We start from the raw sequence: 6,000 nt of genomic DNA on the forward strand, positions 1-6,000 counted from the left end.
CTAAATTATATAAATAATAATTTAGTCTCCCAAAATGTTATAATTCTACTCAAAATAAAAAATAGGAACTTTTATCATTCATAAATTTATAAATGATCAAATTATCTCTATAGCAATATCAAAAATTTGACATACGAAGTTGTAATTTGTTATTATATTATTGTGAACATAAGAAGTAAAGTTGTAATTATTTGAACAAAATTTGTGATCATTATTTATTATTTTTAACACTTATAGCAATATTAAGAATTTAACATGCGAACTTGTGATTTGTTGTTGCATTATTGTGAATAAAAAAAAATTATTGATTATTTAAACAAAACTTGTGATCATTACTTGGTATTTTCAACACTTGTAACAATATCTTGAATTTGACATGCGAAGTTGTAATTTATTGTTACATTATATGAACATAAGAAAGAAAGTTGTAATTATTTAAACAAAAAACTTATGATTATTTTATTTTCAACAAGAGCAATTTGGTTAATGACAGCAAAATCCCTAAAAAATTTAGTAAAATTATAAAAATTTTAAGAGATTAAATTATTATTTATATAATTTAAAAGGATCCTATTATCATTTTCCTAAAAATAATAAAAAAGTTGATGGCATAAGAAAATAATGTTAATTACTAGAGGCAATTAATATTTATGCAATGCAATGCTACTTGTATTTACTTAAAAGACACAAGCTTTCCTCACGTGTCCTAATGTCACACTCATTGTCTTTCATTTGGAGGCACACTCCAGGTGACCCCTCTCGTTCTGGTGAACGTGTCCCTCGATTTACTCCTACGATCTCTCTTCAACCGTCCTTTTCATTCCTTCCATTTCACTCTCATTTGGCCCCATTCCATCTTTCTCTTCTCTCTCCGCGTTTATCTCTTTGTCTTTTCTGTAACGGCCATGCTCTGTATAACTCCTCTAGAGTTTTTTAATTATATAATTACGTGTAAGTTGTGTTTTTGCTGGAAAGCTGTTTGATGATTTGTTTAAGAGACGGTGAGGTGAGTGGTTTGGTTTCCTCTCTCCTGCTTCTGCTGTGGGTCATTTTCAGTTATTTTATATTTGTTTGTTTGACTTTTCTTGGCTTGCGTATGCGTCCTTGCAAAACCTGGCCATGTTGTATTTTTATATGTAGTCCTTCGTTTACTTGTTTGAGTTGTTGTATTTTTTATATGTAGTCCTTCGTTTACTTGTTTGAGTCTGGTGCTTCTCTTGCCATCAGTTGCATTGCGAAAGCCGGTTTTGGTCTTGGGAGAGTGGACATGGAGGAAAGGTACGAGGCACTGAAGGAGCTTGGTTCTGGGATTTTGGAGTGGCCAGGCTGGTCAGAGATAAGAAGACTAAAGAGCTCGTTGCTGTCAAATACATTGAAAGAGGAAAAAGGTAAAATCTTTTTTAAAGATTGATATTGCGGGGGGTAAATCCAGAAATGGACTAAATGAAGTTTGATCAAATATTTCTGTCCATTGATTATCCTTCTGTTGGCAATTTGAAGTTCGAATTTGTTCCATTTCTGATAGTACAATGAAAAGCTTCTGGATTACAATATTGAATATTAATCTCTCTCTCTCTCTCTCTCTCTCTCACTGTTCTCTTCCTCTGTCTGTGTTATCATTATATATCATCTTGACTTGATATTTATACTGGGATTTCTCTTTTGCTAGGATTATCATTTAGAAAACGGTAAGACCTTTTGCAAGATTGTTTAGCGATATAAAATTCTGGAAAGGGACTAGTGCTGTTAGATCAAATATTTCAGTTCCTTACTTTTCGTATGTTGGGTCAACTTGGAGTTGAAATTTTTTTTTTGCTTATGCTCATAGATGATTAGGTTTCTGGGCTACAACGTTGAGCATTAATTCTCTGCTCTGCTCTCTCTCTTTTTGTTTTGTTGCTTTCTCTTTCAAGCTTAACTTCCATCACCGCATTATACTCAGCCTTTTCTTTCTTTGTCATGATTTCTTCCAAGTTATTTGCTAACTCTGCGCTTCTTCTGAACTAATTATGTTTGTGTGTTAGATTGATGAGAATGTTCAACGGGAGATCATCAACCACCGATCTTTAAGGCATCCAAACATTATCGAGTTCAAAGAGGTGAGAATTTATTTCCGTTACCTTTAAATGGTTCCATCATCCAGTTTTCAACTTTCAAGATATCAGATTAGGCACAATGAATTTATTAGCATGGTAATGTGCTATTCTGCATTATTTTTTTTTTTGCATACAGCTCTCAAATTCCAGTCTGCTTGAAATTGTTCTGAAAGGGCAATGTGAGCTAATCGTTAGATGTAACCAACTCAGAGAAACTAAAAAGTAGCTTATAATGCTTTTTCAATTCCATATCTCTTTGTGATTTTGCATAGGCAAAACACTAATTTTTTTTTTTCCCAAGTAATTTTTCTGAATGTTCATGAATTGTTTTCATTGAGATCTTTCAGAGGTTGCACTCATCAAAGTGCTGAATACAACATCTTTATACAGGTCTTGCTGACCCCAACTCATTTGGCTATTGCCATGGAGTACGCTGCAGTGGTGAACTGGTGAACTCTTTGAGAAGATATGCAGTGCTGGGTAGATTCAGTGAAGATGAGGTGGTATAAAATCTTTATGAATAATTGTTTAAACCATATATTTAAGGTACAATGTAAACATTTACAGACTTTTTATGGTGAATCATCTAAACACAGGCAAGATTTTTCTTCCAGCAGCTAATTTCTGGAGTTAGTTACTGTCATTCAATGGTACGCACTCAATCCATTATGTGTTTTTTTGTTTCAATATTTTTCACGTCATATATCAACTTATGCTTCGTACTACAGGAGATTTGTCATAGAGACCTGAAACTGGAGAACACTCTCTTGGATGGAAGTCCAAATCCTCGAGTTAAAATATGTGACTTTGGTTACTCCAAGGTTGATTGATAACTTCTCACTAAAATGATCCATCTCGGATATGATAATATGCCTGCTGATTTCTTTACCATTTTTCAATTTCATATTCCTCTGCAGTCTGCTTTGCTTCATTCTCAACCGAAATCAACCGTTGGAACTCCTGCTTACATCGCTCCGGAGGTTCTGTCCCGAAAGGAGTATGATGGAAAGGTATAGGAGTCTCTTCTTCTTCTTTTCTGTAGTGCCTTGAACTTTATGCCATATGTACACTTTTCTTTCCAATTTGGCTGTTTCATTAGATTGCAGACGTTTGGTCCTGTGGTGTGACTTTGTATGTCATGTTAGTTGGAGCATACCCGTTTTGAAGAACCTGAAGATCCTAGGAATTTCCGAAGACGATTGGGTGAGCTAAGCTTTTATACAACTTCAAATTTAATTCTCTTTTGATTCAAATCTTTGATCTTTATCAGTAAACTTCAAACTCTGATCACTTCACTTGTGTTGCCAGAGAATATTGAATGTTCAGTACAGCATACCCGACTATGTACGTGTCTCTGCAGACTGCAAACACCTTCTTTCTCGCGTCTTTGTTGCCAATCCTGCTAAGGTAACACACACGCGCGCGCACATTCTTATGAACCATTCTATCGAGCATCTCTGTTTGTTCTGATGAACATGCCATTGACTAGGTAGCATTTGGATTGATAAATTTAAATTTAAATTTTATATTTAAAATTTTATATTTAAAATCCCACGTCTAAAGTCCATGTATTTAAAATTGATTGTTGAATGGTGCAAAAAATTTTAAGAGTAGAAAAAGACAAACTGAAATTTGAAATAGAAATAGAAGATTGAGTGATGAGTTTACCTTTATTTTTTAATCATTGAAAAATGATGATGAGAGATGAGAGGAAAGATGAGAATAACAAAGCCATTGATAGTGAAAAAACATGAAAAAAAATGAGAGTTGGAGTATCTGAAATTTCAAATAGTTAGGGTTTAAAAAAATTTAAAATTATAAATAGTTATAATAAAACATAAGTTTGGATTTGGATTTTCATGAACTTTTATATATCCAAGCAGGAGATTTGATTCAAATTCAAATTCAAATCCTTACATATGCAAATGCAACTGTAGAGATTAGAAAGGTCTAACACTTTAGCTATTATAAAAAAAGGTATCTCTGACTTTCAACTGATTGATTTCTGGTGGTGCTGGTTAAAGAGGATTAGCATCCCAGAGATAAAACAGCACCCATGGTTTCTGAAGAACTTGCCAAAGGAGATGGCGAAAGCAAAGGAGGAAGCAGAGAAAGAAGAAGGAAGGCAGAGTGTGGAAGAGATAATGAGAATCGTACAAGAGGCAAGAACAACAGTGGGGCAAGGATCCAAGGGTGGAGATCAAGTTGGTGGAGGGTCATTGGACAGTGGGGATGTTGAGGCAGATGAGGAGGAATCTGAAGTTGATCTTAGTGGTAACTGTGCTGAGAACAACTACGTTGCTCATCTATCCTAGGCTCTGCATTCTCTTTGCAAAAAAGGCAATAAATAAATAAATAAAAATAAGAAGAGACAAAAGTACCTAGCTTTTGAATTGGAGGTTGTATTTATAGGAGTCCTGATCGCTGTGTAATTTTTAGTAAAGCGCAAGGACTTTTAGTAAAAGCACAGGGGTAGTAGAATGGCTTTGTAACTTATTTTTACTGGATTGCTGAATTTGTTTTTATGTGAACAGGTAAAAAGAAAATAACCTATCAAAATATTTAGAAAAACAAAAGATTTAAAACTTTGGTAAAATCACAAATGAGCACCTCGAAAATCAATAATACCTATAGTTTTATGGCTAAAGTATCCTGAAAAGTTAGTGAATAAATGTGCATTTCAAACATGAGTGTTTTAGTCAAAACATTACTCACTCTATCCTAAATTATAAAACAATTTAAAAAAAATTATGTATATTAATGAAGTTTCATAATGATACTTTATAAACTTATTTTTTTAAAATAAAATTATAAATTTTTAAAAATGTCTTTACACACTTAACCGTTATAGTATAATATCATTTAAATTCTTTTTTTACTAAAAGGTAATGTTAGAAAAAACATTATTAATGAAATTTTATTTTTTTATATTGTCTTATATTTTGAGATCATAAAATACTTTTAAAGTTTTATTATAATTTAGAATAGAAGAAGTATTTTTTAAGCAAACTGCAACAAAGAACTACAGTCCTGAAGTTTAATTTCAACATTTTGTAGTCTGAATTATTATTACTGATTTTTGAAGATCCTTAATTGCAATTTTCCCTTTAATTTCTGATGGAGTGGGACAATTTTATTTCCTATCACAAATATATACTTATTAATATAGAAGAATTTGGATTTGATAAATAGCATAAAATCACTAATTTAATGAATGTTTCAAATATAGCTATTAAATTTCATTAGTACTTAAAAATTGTCAAAATATATTTTTTTTAAAAAATTCAAAACAATCCTTACATCATGTATATTATCTCCTCTAAAAATTTAAGACTTGGCATATGACAAAATATCTTACCACTATTTAATTAAATTGAACCGTTATTATCATTCTTCAAAGAATATTCATTAAGCCAGTGGACCTTGGACTTCTAACCAAACCAAAGATGCTGTTTACCTCAAAAAAAAAAAAAAACAAACAAACAAACATTTTCACGGCGTTAGGGAAAAAATGATCCGTTAGGGTAGCCAACGGTTCGGGACTTTGAACCCGACGTGAATCGAACACGCAACCTTCTGATCTGGAGTCAGACGCGCTACCATTGCGCCACGGATCCGTTGTTGCTATGGTGCTTATTTTGATAGGAAATGGGCAGTGGCAATTTCCATAATACTACTGGCATTAATTCCATTTTTACAAGATACAAACTATATACATTCCGTCACTAATAAATCCCCAACATTTTCTTTCATCTCAAATCTTGTACATTCGATTGAAAAGTTTTTTTTTTTTTTTTAAAAAAAACCAACTTTATGTGTATGTTCATTTTGTATGACATTCTTTTCTTTCGCACACTATAATGTTAAGACGAATTTTTCATTGATTTAGTAAATAATTACTTGA

The 6,000-nt window shown here is 32.4% G+C and overlaps 1 non-coding gene and 1 pseudogene across 1 annotated transcript; one reads left to right on the forward strand and one right to left on the reverse strand.

The window, feature by feature from the left end:
• The first annotated feature begins 709 nt into the window (after positions 1–709).
• LOC129311508 (serine/threonine-protein kinase SAPK3-like) lies at positions 710–4,594 on the forward strand (annotated as a pseudogene).
• Positions 4,595–5,641: 1,047 nt separating this feature from the next.
• Positions 5,642–5,713, reverse strand: TRNAW-CCA (transfer RNA tryptophan (anticodon CCA)). The gene has a single exon. It is a non-coding gene; the product is annotated as a tRNA-Trp (tRNA).
• Positions 5,714–6,000: the final 287 nt, after the last annotated feature.

This window comes from Prosopis cineraria, unplaced genomic scaffold (assembly GCF_029017545.1).
Source record: "Prosopis cineraria cultivar Desert tree isolate PC_DT_omini unplaced genomic scaffold, ASM2901754v1 PC5, whole genome shotgun sequence".
Taxonomy (NCBI): domain Eukaryota; kingdom Viridiplantae; phylum Streptophyta; class Magnoliopsida; order Fabales; family Fabaceae; genus Prosopis; species Prosopis cineraria.